Genomic DNA, 21,618 nt, shown 5'->3' on the forward strand with positions numbered 1-21,618 from the left:
CTAACAAATATTATTTTTTCTGAGATATTAGCTGAAAATGCATTTAAAAATAAAATTAACATTAGAATAAGGTGCAACCAGGTAACACTTCTGTAGTTAAAGGTTTGGTCTGTCTTTACTTAGTTCAGGCACACAATGCCCATTCATTTCCATGTGGTTTGTATGTTCAGCGGAAGAAGAGAATAATGCTCTGGGAGATAAACTTTGCTTGTGGGAGATGCTTTATTACCATGCTTTGTAGGAGAAACTTGATTCATGAGCAAGTCATGAAAGAGAGGTTCCATTAACCTTGTGTGGGTCCTTAACCTGTGTTGCCTGTGCCATCCTCTTTCATTTTGTAATCAAAAGAACATCCAAGATGGTTTTTTGTAAACTGCATCATGACAAAATTGCCATTCAGTTTTCATATGCCAGTTCCAATTTGTACACTCTTCTATTCTTCTTAGTGGATGCATAATATGCCTCATGTGCCACGTGACCAGGATTCATCACTAAATTTGGTCTGCTGGTTGGATCATTAGCTTCCCTGGGCCAGGCCCAGTACTGACGCTGAATGCTGATCCATGCCCTAGGTTCATAAGCAAAAAAATAATTATTAGTTTATTGATAGCTGACTTCATTCTCATTTTGTATGACTCAAAATGATAGTGTGTATGTGTGGATATAGATATAGATATAAATAGATAGGACTAATTCCATACCAGTGATTTTCAAGTTGATTAGTTCATTTGGATAAAATGGTTTGTCTAACAATGACACTTTAGATACGTGTAATAAATTAATTCCCAAGCACAAGAAAAATCTTCTGCTTTCAGTGTTACATTAACAAGCACCTATACTGCAATGTAGATAAGAACCGTCCGGTAGAGGAAGTGTAGGCTGTTTAATGTCATGTGTTTTTATTTTTTGTTTTTGATTTTTTTTAATTCAAGAAGGCACTGATCTAAAATGAGCCAGGAATGAGGGAAGAAATTCCCATTATAGGAGACACTCAAAAACAATGATGCATATGGAAAAGCTTACTCTTTTCAAATTCTCTAAATGCCCTGGTGTGTTGTCTTTGTGAACTAGAATACTTGGGTTTTCATTAATCTTCAGTTTTAACGTATTTGATTATTTCCTTTTAAGTATGTAAAATAGTGAGTTAATTATTTAAGATTTATTAAGTCATCTCGAGGTTGAAGAATTGGATTAACCTACAAGATAGACCAGCGAGAAATAGCTTTCCCATTTAGTAACCTATCTTTTCCTAACGAGAAGGAACCACATAATAGATTTCTATGTCTGTAATTAAGTACTACAGATATCTTTTAGGCGTGATCATTGACATTGACTAGTTCCCAGCACCACAATGCTGTGTAGTGCCAAATACAAAGGGAAATAAAAATAGCTCACAAAGATAATTAGATATGCATAATATATTAATATTGCACAAAATCAGTATTTTTAAAAATACACACAAGATTTTTCAAATGAAAAGATGCGTAATATATAGCACATTTTAAAATAGTTATTTCATTAAGTAAAAATCTGACTACTACCTCCTCTTTTATAGCAGCCTTTCCCCGTAACCAAACTCAAACCAGAATTCACCTTAAACCAAGAACAAGGTTATGTGGTGAATGAGTGAATAGAAAAAGGAGTGTGTATAATGAATGAGGCAATGTTAAGAAGATAAACTGGAACCCACAAAGACCTTTATATCATTCAGTAAAGATGTCCCCTTCATTGTGCACCATACAACTTGCACACTGAATGAGGCAGAGGTCCTGCAGAAAATATAGTATATGATCATGTAATCAAAGATGCATCATAATGCATATCCAAAAGGGAGCAGACTTTAGGCTGTGTAGGCAGTTGTTACTTCCAGATGGTCCAGTGCTCCCCCTTTGTGAGCTTAAACATATTTTAGTTATTTATTTATGTACCACATATGTAGAGGACATATCCGTGTAGAAAAGAGCAGAACTATATAATAAATTTGTTTGTGCCCTTTTGCCTGCCTTGCGACTCGCTGGCCACTAATTCTCCCAGGACATATTCCAGCCCCTTGAACAGCATCAAACAAGGTAATTTAAAGTAAAATCAATCTGTGGAAGAAATGGTTCTTCCTCTTCTTTCTCCCCTCCTGCCACTCCTAAAAGAAAATTAGCCCTGACTCATGCTCAGAGACAGACAAGATACATTTCTGGTCTAGTGACCTAAAAATCTCATGGCATTAAGTTTGGGCACTGCTTATTCCTGCAAGGCTAGAAACATGAGCTTTATGCCATTGGGGAGGGGAGATTACCAGTGGGACAAAGAACACCTTCCCTAGTCATGAAAGGGCCTGAGATAATTGCCATTAAAGTCATGACATTTTGATGCCTACAAAAGTTATTTTTGGTAATTTTTCAGAAGGGTTTTATATTTATTCACTTTAGTATTTCTCTCTTTCTGAGCCCTGCACATTTGGACTCTAAGGACAAGATCCTTGTCTGTTATAAATACACGTACAGCAGTTTCCCTGGACTCAATATTTGTTCGCTTAATATCTGGCCCTTAATAGTGACAAAATCACCTGGATTTAAAGGTAGTGGTATAAGAAATAATCTCTCTTTTTTAAAACTCTCCAAAACATTCTTTAAAATGGTTTCTTTAACATATCTGTTTTGTGTGCAAAACACATGTTGGGGAGGAGTGATGTAAAGGTTTTAGGAGCATGAGTTTGAGATGATCTGCAAAACCATCGTGTGCTCCACATATAAACAAGTACACACTTGTCAAATGGGCCATGCAACAGATATAAGAATCAGCTCATACAGCTCCTCTCTGCAAGTAATACTCCTGTGTTTATGACTGACTTAGGTCTAACCTCCTTCTCATCTAACTATCATCCATTTTTGTTCGTGAACATCCAGAACCTATGCATTTCTGTCTGCCCTATGGTTTTTAAAGCTACTGTCATTCAACACTAAGTTGTGGTGAGAGGAAGATCGAGCTAGAGCCTTTTGAGGGCCTTAAAACAATTATTTAAAATGTTAGTTTGAGTGACAAAAGGCAATCTGGCAGTTAGGATTTATATGCAGAAGAAAAATTAGTCTGAAGAAATAGCTCTATCATTTAATTAATTGGTTCTTCGTCACTTTGTTGGCCATGTGCCGATGCTTCACCAACAACATATGTGGATGGTGCAAGGCAAGGGGAAATACTATTTTTATAAGACTGTTGTTTCGAAGGTATTAGCAGGCACTTGTGAAGCTGACAGAAGAGATGATAATCTCCATTAGGTTAAGCAGTTAAAAGATCTGAACATTCTGACTCTTACTAGATTAGCATCTTGGTGTTTTTGTTGTCATTCTTTATGAAATCACATTGCTTAGTGAGGCATTTTCAAAATTAACAGGATTTTCTTGAAAAGGCTTTCATGAGCAGACGTATGACCTGGTGTTCAGAGGAAGATATTGTCTTTGATGCAAGCTGTATAAAATGTGAAGAAGTGTGTTACTAAAAATGTGAACTACTTTAAAAATTTCTGTATTTAATATATTAATAAATACAATGAGTCAAATGTTAATATACAATAACATAAGTCAACTGCACAATTATGGGAGGTGATGCAGTAGTGTTGACATGAGTCAGTAGGTAATTGCATTATTTCTGGTGAATTTACTGTTTGTGTTGATTTTGCTACATACTGTAGTGTTATTATACAGCAATTATGCACAGAAGATATGACACTAGTTATGCAAAACCTATTAATATGATTCTTTTATGTCATGAAATAGTCTTATTCTATCCATTGTTAAAGTACTGCTTGGGAACTCAGATGTCAAATTTAACTTCTGTTGTATGACTTCTAAATCTGAGCATAATTTTATCTTTTCAGTTGTTAATTACAGAACTAGGAGTTCTGAAAGATCATTTGTACACTCTGTCTAAAATTTGACAAGGACTTTGAGGCAGGCTGGGGAAACAAAAGCTATGTGCCAGTCATATAGAGGAGAATAAATCTACAAATTACATTTGAAGAGGGGGAAAATCAGACAGCAGATGAATATATGGTGAGGGAAAGAATTTGGAGTCATAATGCATCAGTTTTTGTGTGTTTAAATCATGTATGTATACAGTCATAGAAGAAGGCTTATCTGACATTTACAGGAAAAAAATGGTGCCAAGATTTTCAAAACGAGAGTCTCTAAAATTTAGGTTCTTAATCCATGTTTGGGAAGTTAAATAAGTGATCATTCCTTTTTCGTAAGGAAGCTGCTACTGACTTCAGATTGGAGCATTCAGCACTTCTGAAAATCTGGCCACTTATTGAGGTGGCCAAATGTAGATTTAAGAGCCTAACTTTTAGTTTTGAAAATTTAGGCTTTCATTTTTTGTATTAATATTTTTCTGGATTTAGTTGTTATAAAGATTTACATTTTATTTTGAGCCGGAAGTTTGAAAGCAAACTTTTTGTGTACTTGATATGCATTAGTTCTGATTGGTTAGTAATGGATACCTCTGTCAAATTGAAACGGGGGATAGTTTTAAATTGTTGGAAGCCAAATAATTTTATTTTAAAAATTTCGAACAATATTTAGTTTAGAGAAAACAGAAATGGTAGGCCAGTTCTTACTAGTAGTTTCTCTTACTGCCAACTCAGTGGTGTGTCTCCCACTATTTAATCAAAAGGATTCTTTAACATATCTTAGGGGACACCATGATCAAGACCAAGCAAAATAATCAAAATTATTAACCACGGCTATCTGCTTATTAAAGAAAGGAAAAAAAGAAAAAAATAAACAAAACAATGCATATGATCGAGTACAAGTTATAAACTGGTTACTTCTGTTACAATCCCTTTTACATGCCTTTTTGTGGAGAGCTTTTAACAGATATTATACACTTGAGAATACAGGAGACTTTGGTGTGTCAATTTTCTCTTGGTAAGTTAAGAGCAACCTATTTTTTAAGACAGGCCAATTACAAATAGTAAGAATTCTAAATCCAGTTAAATCACACTATTTCTCTGATTACCAATCTTTAGCCCCTGTTTCTTCTCCAGGAATATATGGTCTAACGATTTGGTAATCAACAGAGAAACAGTAAGTAATTTAAGTTACAACAGCATTTCAATATTCCAATAAAATCATTACAAGAGTTTTAAACCCAATCACTTGGCAGTGTCTTAGTTAACTTCCTCTCACCAATCCATGTTGAAGTCTTGGGGAGGTTTTCCTTGGGGTGGTTTCTTCTTGGGTTTTTTTGTTCTTTCTTATCTGTCTCTAGCAGCTTGTTTCTGGAGTGCTGTGTTTGAGTAGGATAGCAGACTGTGCATGTGAGGGTTCTCAATTCAGTGTTTTTATACCTTTCTCCATCCTATTTTCATGAAATTATAAGAAAACGTTGCTCTTAGTGCTTGTTTAGATTCAAGTTGCTTGCTGTGACACTTTCATTGGCTTCATGCCTTGGCAAAGTTGACACTTTCAACTCCTGAATATGCCGTCTGTTTAAAGAAAATGTACATTTCTTTAATTGCCTTTGTTCTTCTTGTGGCAGGAAAGCATCAGATAACTTTCAAAGCTAGTTTTAATTCTTTTTATTCAGTCCATTCTTTGAGATAGTCTTTCAATTTATTTTGACAGGAAATGAAATTCTGTTTTCAAAAAAATCCACACATGAGTTTCTAGTTCTCAAAATAGTCTTATAAAATTAAATAACTTTTAAAAAGCCTTCATCTTCAGTCAATTCTACATAACAATTTTTGGAACAATGACTTTCTTGTCTTCCTGAGATGGGTAAGGATTTGCTTGTATATTGCCAGTAATAAATTCCCCACTAATATAAATAGTCTGTACTTAAATGACTTCTTACTCTAGTTTAACAAGGTCATTAGAGTCCATGATGGTACATAAAGTATTTTACCACTTACATAGCAATTTCTTTAGGAGTTATATTAGGAGTTTTGCATTTAGCTAACATATTTGCAAACATGCGTTTCAAAAGGTGTTTGCCATTACAACATTTAAGAAATAAACAAAAGTTTAAAAGTTCTCCAACTATGAATATTTTTCTCTAGAACTTTTATAAGAGTTTTATAAGCATGTTTTCTTGCCAGAGGATGGGGTTGGTAGAACCCACTTTTCACAGATTTGTTGCCCTGATAACTCACCATACATTCCATTCACAATCAGGTTTCTACCTAAAAAAATAATGCTTACATTGTTTGTCTGCTTGATGTTTCCTTGTCCTTGGGAGATAGAAGCAGAAACCTTCTGGAGTTTCTTTGATTAGCTTTAATGTTTTGTAACAAAACTAGCTAAACATATGTATTGTTATACAGTATTTCCAAATATCCTGGCTATAACACTCTTGTAGCTATATCTTAATATTCAGTAAAGTGCAAACATGTTTGTAACAAATTCTTTTCTAAGTTATAATAATTTTATTAATCTCATTTTTATATCAGTGTAGAGGTCTGCCCCCCAAACCTCCAACTGAATAGCAAGGTGATATTAGTTAATTCTTCTCTATAATTTATGTTTGCGGTAAATGTTTGCATTATATGTGTTTTAATTATGCATCCAGAAATGGGAGGAGGGGGAGAAAAACCCTGAAAGTAAATCTCTAAGGTACATTGTTACAATGTGCATATATGTAACTTCATATATTAAGTTAATTGGGAAACGTCATACAGATCACAAAATCCTCACAGAACTGTTTTTTGTCAACTATTCAGTGTCTAGCAGGAGGGGGGAAAAAAACTAATGCTACATCACAGTAGTGGAACATAATGCCTTAATAACTGTACTTGATTAAAGTTGCACCTAAAGGAAAAGGCACAGAAGGATCAGAGAGCTGACTACAGAAATCATTCCACTAAACAATATCCTTTGCTGAGTTCCTAACATTTGCTTCATTTCAAGAAAAGCTCTGAGTTTATGAAGTTATTGAGCTTGGGCGTGATTCATTTATTACTTGGCATCTCTGTATCCTCAATGTTAGTTTTAGCGGGGGGGAGGGGGGAGGAAAAAGTAGGAAAGGGGGAATAATCCAGGAGGAGCACAGAATTATCCTAGGATGGTGGTGTAGTCAGTTTTATGTTCCACTGAAAATACATATTTATTTTATTTTTACAACTCAGATAATACATAAGTGCAAGAGAACTGTAACCTCTAAATATAGACTTTCTGGGTTCTTAACAGTAATTGATCAATTGTTTTTTCTAACAAAAGTGCACAGTTGTTTAATATGTGTGCTTTGATCTGTTACCTATTTTTACCGTTGACTTTAAATAGTTTAATAAATGTAAAATGTTACATAGAATGATATTGGTAAAATATTTGTTTTGGTTTGCATTTGAGATATAAAATTTACAGGATGTTCATGAGTTTGCTCCGATTGCTAGTCTTTGTAAAACATGACTACCTGTTATGACCGTGTACTTTGCTTCTGGCTAGATCCTTGGTTCATGCCTCAAGTATCTGTCCGTCTACTAGGCTCCCAGGCTACCCGCAACCTTTAACTCTTTTAAATTCATACATATTCATATCTACTTCCAAAGGCTGCTGCCTGATTAAACTTATGTGCACAAGCACTGTAATCGTTAACAGCAATAATACTAATAATAGTAGCAATATCCTAATTCCTAGCTATGTTTGGCATATGTCAGAGTCTGCATGTAGCAGACTTACATATGGTCATTGCTATTAATAACATGCATCTCTCATAGTGCGAGAGAAATTTGGATGTGAATAATTCCTCCTCCTGAACAGCCATGTAGCCCATGCAAAAAACAACTGAACCATTTATTTAGACTAAATGTAAAAACAATACCCACAGTGGGAACAATGAAACATACAAATCAGCAGCTACTGACACAGGAAGAGTGCCTTATGCAAAGCTGTTAAATAAAGGAAAATGTAGTTAAACTGTCTACTATAACTTTAAATGAATGATATTGTTCCCATAGAATGGTCTAGATTATATTTATAAGTGCAGCTCTGCATAGGGGTAGTATGGAGCTGTTTTGACCCTCGAGGGAATTCAGGGTGTGCGCCCATTTTTCGGAGTGGGTAGGGGGATTAAATTGGATCATACATTTGAATGGTGCTGACTACTGACCCAGTGCACCATAGATCAGCTCTCTGGGTCACTCTGTGTCCCTGTCCCCTGGGGGGCAGTTAATTCTCTAACTTGGGCTTGGGGGCAGCAGTTTGAGTTTTCTTGAGCATGGAGGTTGTTGTTGCCCCTGGCCCTTGTGTAGGCTGTGCAAAAGGAAAGTGTGTGTATCTGTGTCTGGGTGAGTGGGAGGCTCTTTGCATTCTGCCTCCCATTCTTACTGCCCCTCGTGCCTGCACAAGCATAACCTGGCCCTTCAGAAGAAATATATTTATGGAACCAAAAAATACCCTCTTAATACATTCAAACTTAATTCTAAGGGTATGTCTACACTGCAACAAAACATCCATAGCTGGCCTGTGTCAGCTGGCTCGATCTCGCAGGGCTTGGTCTGTGGGGCTATACAAATGTACTGTAGATCCTCAGTCTGCAGCCCAACCTCTGGGACCCTCCTCATTGTGGGGTCTCAGGGCTTGGGCTCCAGCCCGAGCCTAAACGTCTACACTGGAATTTTATAGCCCCGCAGCCTGAGCTGCATGAGATTGAGCCAGCTGGCACAGGCCAACAGCAGCATGTTATCGCAGTGTAGACATGCCCTTAGTGTTCATGATCTCTGTACATACAAACATAGCTATGCCCTTGTTTATCCATTTGATAAATAACATTTTATGAGACAGGCTTTCACACCACCACCCCCACAACCATTCTGGTGCATTTAGCAGGAGAAAAATAAGTCAGCAAGCAAATTTGTGCTGGCTGCACACAAGTCATCCAAAGTCCTGTCTTTGTTAAGTCTAATTTTAATTTCATAAATCTATTTCTAATGAAGCAAACACTTCTGAGGCCACACCAGATGCAATGTCCATAATTATATATTGTTGAGCTGTTAGTCTCTGGCAGTGAATCATCAGGGTGTGCAGCAAATGTTATATTCATAGATGATCTCTTTATTTTTTTTAAGTCACTGAAAAATGTTAAGTCAGTAAGTACTTCTATTCATTATAGCCAGCCTTTTGAATGTGCTATGGGCACAGAATTTGCCTCTAAGCCATAGAATGTGTCTCTTGCATGGGCACTGTGGAATTGTTGTCATCAAGATTGTAGGGTGCCTATCCAAAATTCCAGTGTTTGAGGTTGACTTCTCTAGACTACCTCCCTGCTTGGCTGTAATCACATAAATTTGAACTTTAAATTTTGCTTTGGAGAAGCTGAAGCAAGAAAGAAATGAAAGTAGAAAACCTGGAGTTGCAGTACTGAAAGGTATGGTCATGCTTGGTAAAGTCTAAGTTGGAACATAAAGATGTTTTAATAACCATTAATTTAAAACAGCAAAGAGTCCTGTGGCACCTTATAGACGTATTGGAGCATGAGCCTTCGTGGGTGAATACCCACTTCGTCAGATGCATGTCACATGCATCCGATGAAGTGGGTATTCACCCACGAATGCTCATGCTCCAATACGTCTGTTAGTCTATAAGGTGCCACAGGACTCTTTGCTGCTTTTACAGATCCAGACTAACACGGCTACCCCCCTGATAATTTAAAACAGTTATTTTTGGCCCTGGAGTCCAAGAATCAAGAGGAAAACTCAAGTTCAGGTGATTGAGACTCTTATTGCAGATGCCACCAACACACACAAAAGGATATGTTTCATCACACAGTTTAAAAAAAAATTCCAGTTTCTAATGTTAGTAAAAAAAGGTTTAGATCCTACAGTTAAAGTGGAGTTCACATTTTAAGATTTATCTCCTGCTTCAGCCCATAATAGAGGATATGTCAATAATCTCCACTTCTCTAGTCTAGAGTGTCATGTTGGTTAATTGTGGCTGATGGGTAATATTTTAAGAAGTTTATACTGACACAGCATAAATTTGATGGAATCTCATTTAAGACCAGATAGAAGGGGCTGGGCAAGAGGGGAAGGGTCAATGGAAACTTGAAGAAACAAAGAAGCAATATAACACTGTAACTGATATAAAAAGATGTAGAATAGACTCCAATGAAAACCCATTTTAGCACATTTATCCGGAGATGCATACTTAGAATGATCATAGGGCTTGCTATAATAATTGCTAAATATCTAGTGTTTCATAAAAGAAATTAAGTACATGGCTTATGTTATTAATAATGGGAGTTCACCACTAAACTCCACGGGCTTCATACTGAAAATTGACTGCTTCATTCCTCAGTATTTTTTGTTAAATAAATGAGTTTTGACTTGCAACATTTGACATCCTAGAGTTGCTAGCAATGCAATTTATAATATTGATAGACAGTGAAGGGGTCCCTGAAGTTCAGTTGTGCATTAGGCAATATTCTCAGTACAAAAAATGATTGTGCTCTTTTCTGAAAGGAAAGGGAAGTATAAACATCCTCCCCTACTATAATAAACAACAAAACGTTCTTAAAATGTCAGAGGGAAAAGTGGTTACTTAAGAATATGTTAATAGACTTTAAGCAGGAAAGAAGAAATTTCTATTACCCATTACCAAACAGCAGAGTCAAAAATGGATGCTCTACTAGGTGCTATATATACCATAAATATGAAGTATTGTATATCTGTGTAATACTTTACTATGATGTAAGTTATGGGAAGAAGTGGTCAAAGACTGAGTACATATTTTATGTTGGATACCTGGAAACAGCTCTGTGTGTGTGTGTGTGTGTGTGTACCTACGTGTGTGCATGTACACAGAGACAATGGTGTTCAGTGTAACCTTCTGTTTTGATAGGGTTTTGGTTTTCTTTCTTAAATGTACATGCTACTGTGTGTTTCTGATGAAAAAAGAAGCTTGAAAAATGTGGCTTGCACCTGGAATGGAAGATGCTAAGGTTTGCGATGTACCGCAGTCCCTTTGGGAGTTCATTCCACAGTTTCTGACCCAGCCCCCAGGAAAGCTCTGTTGCCTGCACAGATTAATTTAACCCTTGTGGATAGAGAGTTTTATTATGCTTTAGGAGCAGAGTTGTTAAGTGAGGTCTTCATCTAGGACCTTTAGATGATCTTGTACTTACGCTAGGCCTGGGCTGTTGATCACCCTGAAGATAAGGGCCAATACTTTGAACTTGGCTCAATATTGGTAAGGGCAGGAACTTCCCCTCGACTGATGAGGAAAGGTAGTCATGATTCACACTAAAATAGTTATTGATTTCGTCTTATGATAAGAAGCAATAGTTAGAATCCTATAATTTTATATTATAATTTATAAATTTCTAAGAGTAATATAATTTGGAGTAAAAATTATGAATTTATATATAATACTATAGAATAGTAAAATATTTCTGAATAGCGGTGGAGATAATAGGGCTGCTGCTAATGGCAGTGGTGAAATATCAAAATAGTTCATAACCTGAATTTATAGTAAAAAGCCATTTTCATGACACGTCAGGCCAAAAGTGTTATTTCATTATTATATGAGTTGTTTAATTCTGCTCCATTACACCCAGATCTGCATTACTCTTCATTCCTAATTTACTGTAGCCTATTAAAAGTTTTTTTAGGTAATTTGTTGTTACTGCTACTAAGACATTAAAATGCCTTGAGGCTATGAAAAATAATAAATTTAATGTCGCCAAGCCTTGCCACCAGTAGATCACAATTGATAGCTTGTACTTAGATTGTACTGTAAATCTTGGTGGTGTTTATTCTGAGAAACAATTTCTATCTTCATAGTAATTTAAAATGATGCATTTTTCAAACATTTCATTATTAAACTTTTTTCAAATGACTATTTGCAGACATAGATGTGTAGTTTGAACTCTCCAAATTGATATAATTTTTGTAAGAACATTATACAGGATGTGAATGAATAAACATATTTCCCTGTACTTCTCTCCTTTGAGAAAACAAAAGCCTTGAAACTGAGCAGTCTGAACACCAGGGACCTGATTCTCCACAGCCTTACACATTACACCTTTTCTCAAAGCAGAGAAGTCAGTGCTTAAATTGTAATGAAAGTGGTGCTCAAGCAATTTTTTTATTTTCATTTCTGACGTGGCAAGCCCAGAGGTGCCAGGGCTCTGAACAGTGAAGCCTAGAGGTGCCAGGGCTCAGCACTGGCACACCCTAGCACAAATTACACACTGGGAGAAGTGTTCCAATTCCTACCTGTGCAGAGTAGTTCCCTATTGCTACCAAATCGGAATGGTAGTGTTCTATACATCCACTTTACACCCATTTTGCATACAGGCACAAGATACAAGGGACTGGAGAATCTGACCCCTTAGCACTGAATTTAGCCCTGTTTTAGGCTTGGTATTAAATGGTCACAGCCTGTAACGTATGTTGGCCGATTCACTTCTGGATGTACACAATTGTCTTCAGCCTGGGCAAATTGACTTACATATTGACTACTGTCAATATGGATGAAATTGAGATCCTTGAGTGACTACTTGAGAGTTGGATGTTTGGTTCCTCTGACAAAGAAAACATTCATCTGATTTGCTTCTAGCTAAATCTATTTCCTCTAATTTGTCAGGACAGTCATACAGTGCTGATTGCTGTGCATATCGTCCGTAGGCATACGTGTTGGGTCTAAAGGTGACACCTGTACTGCAAGGTTTATAGACCTTAAGTGAAGCACCTTAATGTAGGCTCAGCACCGAAATCCTGCTGAATCCTCTGAAATGGATGGTCAGGCATCCAATTAGTAACTCATTTATTGGAAACCACCAGAAAAATATTATTGTCTTGGAAAACAAAGTTTCTGATAACCAAGGGTCACATAAACAGGCTTTTTTGTGCTCCATTTCACTGGTCATTAAATTTTTCATTTAATAATATCTTCATATATATATGTGTGTGTGTGTGTGTATATATATATATATATATATATATATATATATATATATATATATATATATATCCTACTTCCCTTAGCAGGGCCGGCTCCAGGGTTTTTGCCGTCCCAAGAAGCCCCCCCCCCCCAAAAAAGCCGCGATCGGCGGCAGCTCTACCACCGCCACTTCATTCTTCCGCAGCAATTCAGCAGCAGGTCCTTCCCTCCGAGAGGGAGTGAGGGACCCGCCGCCGAATTGCCGCCGAAGAGCCGGACATGCCGCCCTCTTCCATGTGCCGGCCCAAGCACCAGCTTGCTACGCTGGTGCCTGGAGCCAGCCCTGTCCCTTAGCCAACTGTACCTTCCTCTCTCTGTTATATTGCACACTTTGCACTGCATGTCTGTATGGCTGCTGGCCAAGAGGTGACAGTACGTCAGAAGTATTATATGTACTGGATGTAGATGTGAAATGTTTTAGGATCCTCTGGGAAAGGCGCTCTTTTGTGTATATATACACCTCTACCCCGATATAACGCTGTCCTCAGGAGACAAAAAATCTTACCGCGTTGTAGGTGAAACCGCGTTATATTGAACTTGCTTTGATCCGCCGGAGCGCGCAACCCCGCCCCCCGGAGCACTGCTTTAGCGCATTATATCCGAATTCGTGTTATATCGGGGTATAGGGGTGTGTGTGTGTGCGTGTGTGTGTATATATATATACGTGTTATATCGGGATATAGGTGTGTGTGTGTGTGTGTGTATACGTGTTGTTATATCGGGGTATAGGTGTGTGTGTGTGTGTGTGTGTGTGTATATATATATATATATATATACACACACACACACACACACCTATACCCCGATATAACACGAATTTGGATATAACGCGCTAAAGCAGTGCTCCGGGGGGCGGGGTTGCGCGCTCCGGCGGATCAAAGCAAGTTCAATATAACGCGGTTTCACCTACAACGCGGTAAGATTTTTTGGCTCCTGAGGACAGCGTTATATCGGGGTAGAGGTGTATATATACACAAAAGAGCGCCTTTCCCAGAGGATCCTAAAACATTTCACATCTACATCCAGTACATATAATACTTCTGAAGTACTGTCACCTCTTGGCCAGCAGCCATACAGACATGCAGTGCAAAGTGTGCAATATAACAGAGAGAGGAAGGTACAGTTGGCTAAGGGACAGGGCTGGCTCCAGGCACCAGCGTAGCAAGCTGGTGCTTGCGCCGGCACATGGAAGAGGGCGGCATGTCCGGCTCTTCGGCGGCAATTCGGCGGCGGGTCCCTCACTCCCTCTCGGAGGGAAGGACCTGCTGCCGAATTGCTGCGGAAGAATGAAGTGGCGGCGGTAGAGCTGCCGCCGATCGCGATCGCGGCTTTTTTTTTTTTTTTGGCTTCTTGGGACGGCAAAAACCCTGGAGCCGGCCCTGCTAAGGGAAGTAGGATAGAACTATAGTTTAAGAAGAGTGTTATAGGATCTATATTGTCCAAGCAGAGTACATCCAGATTTTGTTTGTTTTAAAGATTCATCCAAAAGACCAATCCATAGCAAACTCAGTTTATCTGAATAGTCCAGTTGCCTTCTCTTGCTAGTCTCCATTTCTATCAGGCTACTATAAGCTGAGTGTTCTAGCTCATGCAGTAGGTGATTTTTAGCTACAGCAGTTATACAGACTACTGAAGTAGCTTTTCATTGAAAATGCTTGATAGCAGTATGTGTAAGTCATATTAAGATGTTAAGTTTTTTATTAATATTGAGCTGGTATGAGAGTTTGGAAACCAGTGGGTGAAAGTTATCTTCTGATTGAGCTATTTTAGTAGTCACATCATGTCTAAATCTCAGTAATGACAGACTGATTTATTTAGATAATTTCATTTACATGAGGTACAGTACTATGTATGGTGAAGGAATATGGGTGAGGATGTGACTGGTGAAAATCTGTTTTCTCCTCTTTGTAATTATTTCTTAAAATAAATACTGTGGTACAGACCTGAGCTGTAAAAACAAGTAAAAATAAACCTGCATCATATATCACTCCCATTCAACCTGTGAATTTTGTAAAGACTTGTGATGCATTGCAAATTTAATGTAACTCTTCCAACAAAGGTGAAATCCCAAGTTTTATAAATGTGTTTTGTTTTTGTTTTTTAGAAGAGATGGGTCAATACTGCAAAATTAAAACCTGAGAATATTCCAACAAGTTTTAGAATGAATTCATTTCAGCTGTTCATCCTCACTTATGTTCATTTTCCATATACATGTCAGTGTTCAGGTTTTCTCACATAAATGTTCCTCCAAAGTATGTTCCAAGCTGATGTATTCACAACAGAAGGGGGTATATTTTCATATGAGATGGGACATTTCTTGACACATGGTGACAAGGTTGTCGAAACGGCTCAATAGAGACATGGCACAGAGTTACTTAAATGAACAAGTCAAAGATATGACTGCATTCTTTGCAGTCAGGGCTGTATATGCATGCGCAATTACTTTGTGGAAATATGACAATATCCAACTAAAGCTAAACTCTGCAGCCAGCCAACAAATCTGTTCACCTATTTTTTTTTCTAGGAGTAACTTGTGTAAAGCTCATGTGTCCAGAAAGAAAATTCAACATTTTCTTAAATGCATTAGCTAGCTTTCCATAAAACATTCCCTCTCTCTGAAAGATTGAAAGCCCCAGTAACTTATTAATGCCCTCCTCTATTATTTTAGTTACAGTGACAGTTGACAACTAATCAACATAACTTGAATATTTAATAAACACAGAGAGCTATACATAATCAATCCAAAAAGTTTACAAAAGCAACAAAACCTCGCTAAGATAGATGCAAAAATTCAGTTACTGAATAAATTTGAATACTTCAGGTTAAGCATGTGCATGTCTATAGGAGTGAGGCCTTGATGATATTTTTCAATACCTTACAGTATTTCTGATAGAAAAAAATTGTTTGTTTCATAACTTTGCTAGTTGTTGGTATCTTTAGAAATAAAAATTAGCTTTTATATAGAACAAGAGCATGTTATAGGCCTTTTTTAAAGTAATTATTACAAACCTATTTTTAGATACATTTTCTGAATGTTATTACAGATAGTTTATTTCCAATAATTCCCTCTAAGAGTTTCAAGTAGACTCTACTTCCTTTTATGTCCTTTTTTGAGCTCCCCTGAGTAATTTTATTTTCCAGAAAATAAAACATATTTATTTGGCATGCAATTTGACACATACAGTAATTTTTAATTATCTTTCCAAACTAAAATGACATTATTTTAGTAAATCTTTTGGTAACATTTTAGAGCAAACATTATATATTTATAGTCAGATTGTGTTTGATCTTAATATATAACTATGCCAAGCCTTTTTTCCATGTTACACTCCACTTTACTTCTAAAGCAACCAACATTTTATGCCAACTAGTGGTGGTGTAGCTGTGTTGGCCCCAGGATCTGAGAGAAGCAAGGCAGGTGAGGTGATATCTTATATTGGGCCAACTTCTATCGATGAAAGAGACAAGTTTTTAAGCTCCACAGAGCTCTGGGTCAGGTCAGGCCCAGAATGGAAGAAGAGTTCTGTGGGGCTCTTATTGGACCAACTTCTATTGATGAAAAAGGTATTACTTCACCCACCTTCTCTCTCTCAATGGAAACTAGTTCATCTTGTGAAAAGGGAATGCCCTAGAGTACACTTTTTCTACTCAGACAGCTTCTGATGAGCTCACATTGATAAGAATAGACAGATGTGTAATAATTATGCAACTTGTCATATTATCCTTTTTGACTCATCACATTAACAATGAAATCTGATATAGAAAGAATTATGTGATTTTAATAAGTCTAAGCATTTCAACTTTCCCAAGAACTTTTCTTCTATCATATCTCCAAATGGAGTAATTCCCCTTTGCTTCTGTTTGAAAAGGTAAACATAAATACATTATTGATTGTTTGCTTCTTCCGTTTGTGACTGTTTAGCAGCTTTCTTATTGAACAGTCTAACAAAGTATAAACACTCATAGAGTGAGAGAAGTTCCAGTTTATAAGCAAACGGAACAAAATTGGAAAGACAGACTGTTGTACTCTGTGTCTGATCACTTTAAAATGACAGAATTAGGAATGTTCAAACCTGACGAAGCTCAGGAATACAATTAAGATGTTAACATGTCGGGGAGTCTGCCACTTCAGGAAAAAAAATGTAGAGTGAGAGACACAACTGGGAAGATATCCTGGGATTGGGCAAGATCCTGATACTGAGGTTCGATTACTTGGGAAGCTAAGAGAACCTGGTTATTAGTCAATGGATTCCTTTTAAAATATCAGAGAAAAGAAATAGCAGCCTAACCCCAACAGCAATCTTTCCTAGGGAGGGGAGAATACTATCCTTCATCCATTTCACATAAATTAATTTGCACAGGGTCACTTCAGATAGAGTTGGGGATAGAATCCAGGTCTCTAACCTAACAGAGCCACACCACTTCCATTTACTACAGTCTTCTATAATCCACAGTAACATAGTGTGGTTTAGGTCTGGTCTGTACTACAGATCTTTGTTGGTATAAGTATGTCACTCAGGTGTGAAAAAATCCAACCCCCCTGGGTTGAAACAGTTATACTGACCTAATGCCCTGTGTAGACAGAGCTATGTCAGCGGGAGATCCTCTTGGGGAGGTGGGTTAACTACGCACATGGGAGAGCTCTTTCCCATCTGTGTAGAGTATCTCCTGGAGTAGAGGCTTATGCTTTTACATCCAGAGGTTCTGAGCTCAGTCCCCACAGATGACTCAAACAAGACAAAGTTAAACATAAGGTAATAGTAAAGGCTATATGTGTCCTCATATATTAAACCTAAAGGTATTTTATGTGATGAGGGAATACTATCCATCCATAATTACTGTACTAGAGGATTACCTACCATCTCTGGATGCATATGTTTGGATTAGAAAAGGGCTGCTGTCATTCTATTATCCATAAACTGAAAACCAGAGATGGGTACTTAATTATTTTTCTTGAATACTTTTAAATTGACATGTATAATTTCTGTACACAAATTCTACATACTTACCGTAAACGTCTGGAATGGTCTTTGAAATTTGTGAACTATCATACTTTTTTCAAAATTGTGAAAGAAATGAAGATGATAATTCTCTTTTCTCAAGAAAGCTAATAGTGACAGCTTAATAAGCAAATGTGTTTTGCACTAGGGAATGAACACTGCCTACAATGATTGAGGTGAATTAGTATTGACTTTGTGTGATCTCTCTTTTTCCACCTATTGGTCTCTATTGCCCTTTTTGTATCTGTCTCTTTCCATTTATCCAGTAAAGCATGTAAAAATGTGCACCTTATATTGTCTGAATGTGTATAGTTTCCACTTCCAGCCATTAGAGCTTGTTCTGCATTTGTCTACTAGACTGAAGAGCCCTCTTTTACCATTATTATCTATGCCAGGTGGCTACTTACAGACTGTGGTCAAATCAGCATTTAACCTTCTCTTTTATAAGCTAAATCATTTGATCTCCTTGGCTCTTTCACTATATAAGGCATGTTTTCCAAACTTTAATTATTCTCCTGGCTCTTCTCTGAATACTTTCCCAGTTTTTAAACATCCTTCTTCAATTGTGGACACCATAACTGGACATGGTATTCTAGTAACAGTCACACCAGTGCCAGATACTCCAACTTGATATTCCCCTATTTATACATTCAATAATTGCATTGGTAATTGTCCACCAGGACCCTCACGTCTTTTTCAACTCGCTGCTTTCCAGGATAGAGGTACCCATCCTGTAATATAGCTTTTGTTCCTAGATGACTGACTTCACATTTGGTTGTATTGAAATATATATTGTTTGCTTGTGTCAGCTTTCTAAGTGTTCCAGATCAATCAGATTAGTGACCTGTCTCCTTCATTATTTACCACACCTACAGTCATTTTGTCATCTGTAAACTTTGTCAGTACAGATTATATGTTTTCTTCCTTGTCATTGGTAAAAGTGGTAAATAGCATATGACCAAGAATCGATCCCCTCAGGAACCCCATAGAAATACACTCATGATTACATTTTTGAGACCAATCAGCCATTTTAATCCATTTAATGTGTGCCAGTTTGATTCTGTAACTTTCATAATGTTGATTTTTTTACCCCATGTTAGTTTGAATAAAATTGTTGAGTTCTGTGGACAAAATACAGGGATTTGAAATTTTGTAATAAAAGCAGATTAGGACTTTTCTGGTGAGTATGGATTGTTTGTTAATATGCACAGCTGTGAAAAACGGGAGTGCTTTGACGGGTATGAATAATAGCTGGGTGGAGAAAGATGATTCAATTTCTCTGAGGATTTTGATATTTCTAAATTTGGTTTTATTCTAATTAGGAACATAAACCAAAAAATTCAAAATTCTGAGAGAAAGGGAATGGAGCCCGGGCTCCAAGTCAGTCTGTCTTGCAGGGCTGCCCAGAGCTGTGAACCTTGGGAGCCATGGGGTCCCCCACTCTGAGACGGTCTAGTACGTGAGCTGGCCAGAATCGATGTAGGTATCTGATGGAAACCTGCATGGTAGGTAGGTTTGAAACCCTCCCTTATTATCCCAAAGCCCTAATCTCAACCCCTTAAGTACCCTTTTCTCTGCCTACCCCTATGTTCGCACTCACATAGCCTCAATCCTTCCCCCAGAATCCACACTCACTACACACCCTCTCTGGCTCTCCACGGTGGGAGTGGAGCCTTGGGGAAAGGGGTGGAGTGGGGGCAGGGCTGGGGCAGAGCAGGCGTCGAGCACCCCTGGGGAAATGAGAAAGGCAGCGCCTGTGGTTGAAGGGCATGAATAGTTCCACTGATAAGTCTTTTCATTTCTCAAAATGGTAAAACTGACGAAGGGAATTTTTTGTGCTATTGTAACCCAGACATCTTCTGGGTATGATGTTGTGTCCCATCTAGTGGCATGTGGGGGGGGGGGGGGAGGAAGAGAGAGAGAGAGAGACTGAGTGAGTGAGTGTCTGCTCTACAGCCTTAGCTAACAGCCAGTTGGCTTTTAGCTCATGCTGTAGAGGCTCATGCACTAAGTTTCAGAGGAACTAGGTTCGATCCCACCTGCGGATGACCGGGGTCTGTCGGTGTTACACTATCAGAGTATGCATGCATGTGTGAAGTTTGGAGTTTGTGAGGACTATTGTCTGCAGAACTATATTAGGAAAACAAGGCAAAATTTCAAAATGAGGGGTTTTGAAATATTTTCCAGACAAAAGTTGTGATTTTTTTTGTGTTTTTAAAATATTATGTCCTCTAAGGGTATGTGTACACTGCAGTTAGATACCTGTGGCTGGCCCAGGCTAGGTGATTCAGACTCAGGCTAAGGGACTGTTAAATTGCAGTACAGATGTTTAGGCTTGGGCTGCAGCCGAAGCTCTGTGACTCTCCCATCTTGCAGGGTCCTAGAGCCTGGGCTTCAGCCCAAGCCGAAACATCTACACAGCAATTAAACAGCTCTTTAGCCCAGGCCCCACAAGCCTGAGTCACTTGGTGCACGCCAGCCACGGGTGTCTAATTGCAGTGTAGACATACCCTCTAGGATGATTGGGCCGGATTTGGAGATCGAATTCAATCGTTAAAGCCTGGGTTCTATGTAAGACATAGCGGAATGGGACCAAACAGCCCAACATTCCATGGCAGTGTTAATATATCTATTGCTCTGTTCCTTTATCTGCCCCTCCCACCCCTATATAAGTGCACACGGCAATGGCTTGTTGTTGAATATACTCACGGATGTAAAATTCACCAATAATTGTTTTTTAGGATGGGTATTTCTCTTTGCCCTCCAGGTGGCCAAGATTTACTCTCTCTGTCTTGACTCCCACAAAGTCGTGCAGGTGGCTTCACTTGGAACCTTCTTCCTCTTGTGTGGGCCAGAAAAGAGGAACAGGAAAACTATGTAGTCAGTTTCAGCAGCTCATCTCCCTAATTGCCCAAGCCTCAGGTTCTGCTTTATTCTCCAGCCTATTCTTATTCCCTCCACTCCCTGGCTCCAAACTCGGATCCCCAGTTGCCTGCAGTCTGACTCAATGTAGAGCATTGCACAGTAAGCCAATGAACTTCCCCTTGTGTGGAAACTGGAGAGCAAGAGGTAGCTGCAGCCAGGTCCCGGTGGGCAGGGAGAAAGAAAATTAAATGTCAGGCATCTGTCTGCAGTAAAATAGCAAATTCTATGGCAGAAATGCTAAATTCCATTGCATCTTGGAAAAATACTAAGTTTCCTGGTTGTGGAATCTTGAAGTCTATGTGAAGAATGGTGCTGGTCACATATTTTTAGACTTATTGTTTCAGGCTCTCTGCAAACATAGGACGATATCACATCATTGGTTATTTTTAGTTCATGTTTTCAAGATTATCTTTGTAACTCTATGGGTTAGACATATAATTTAAAACAAACAAAAGCCAACAAAAAACTGAAGTTCTAGAGCACAGAAATTTGCACTGCATTCCACAGCAGATTCTGCAGACACAGAATCATGGAGTACATAGAGCCCTGATTGAAGTATGGAACTGAGGGGTGGTTTCTTGCTTTAAATTCAAATCTGAACATAGTCTTAACTACCAACATGTCCATAATATGTTGCTATCTCCCTGTAGATATAAATCATCTATGTGATGACAAATATCCAGAGCTACTTTTGGGAAACTGACTCAGTCTGGCAGAGTGCACAAAAGCAGATAGTGGATTAATCTACATGTTCAGATTTGACTTTC

General features: G+C 38.1%; 1 protein-coding gene across 1 annotated transcript in view; it reads left to right on the forward strand.

The window, feature by feature from the left end:
• DMD (dystrophin) overlaps nt 1-21,618 on the forward strand; it is a 1,466,768-nt gene that overhangs the window by 476,434 nt on the left and 968,716 nt on the right. The window lies entirely within an intron of this gene.

This window comes from Emys orbicularis, chromosome 1, assembly GCF_028017835.1.
Source record: "Emys orbicularis isolate rEmyOrb1 chromosome 1, rEmyOrb1.hap1, whole genome shotgun sequence".
Classification (NCBI taxonomy): Eukaryota; Metazoa; Chordata; order Testudines; family Emydidae; genus Emys; species Emys orbicularis.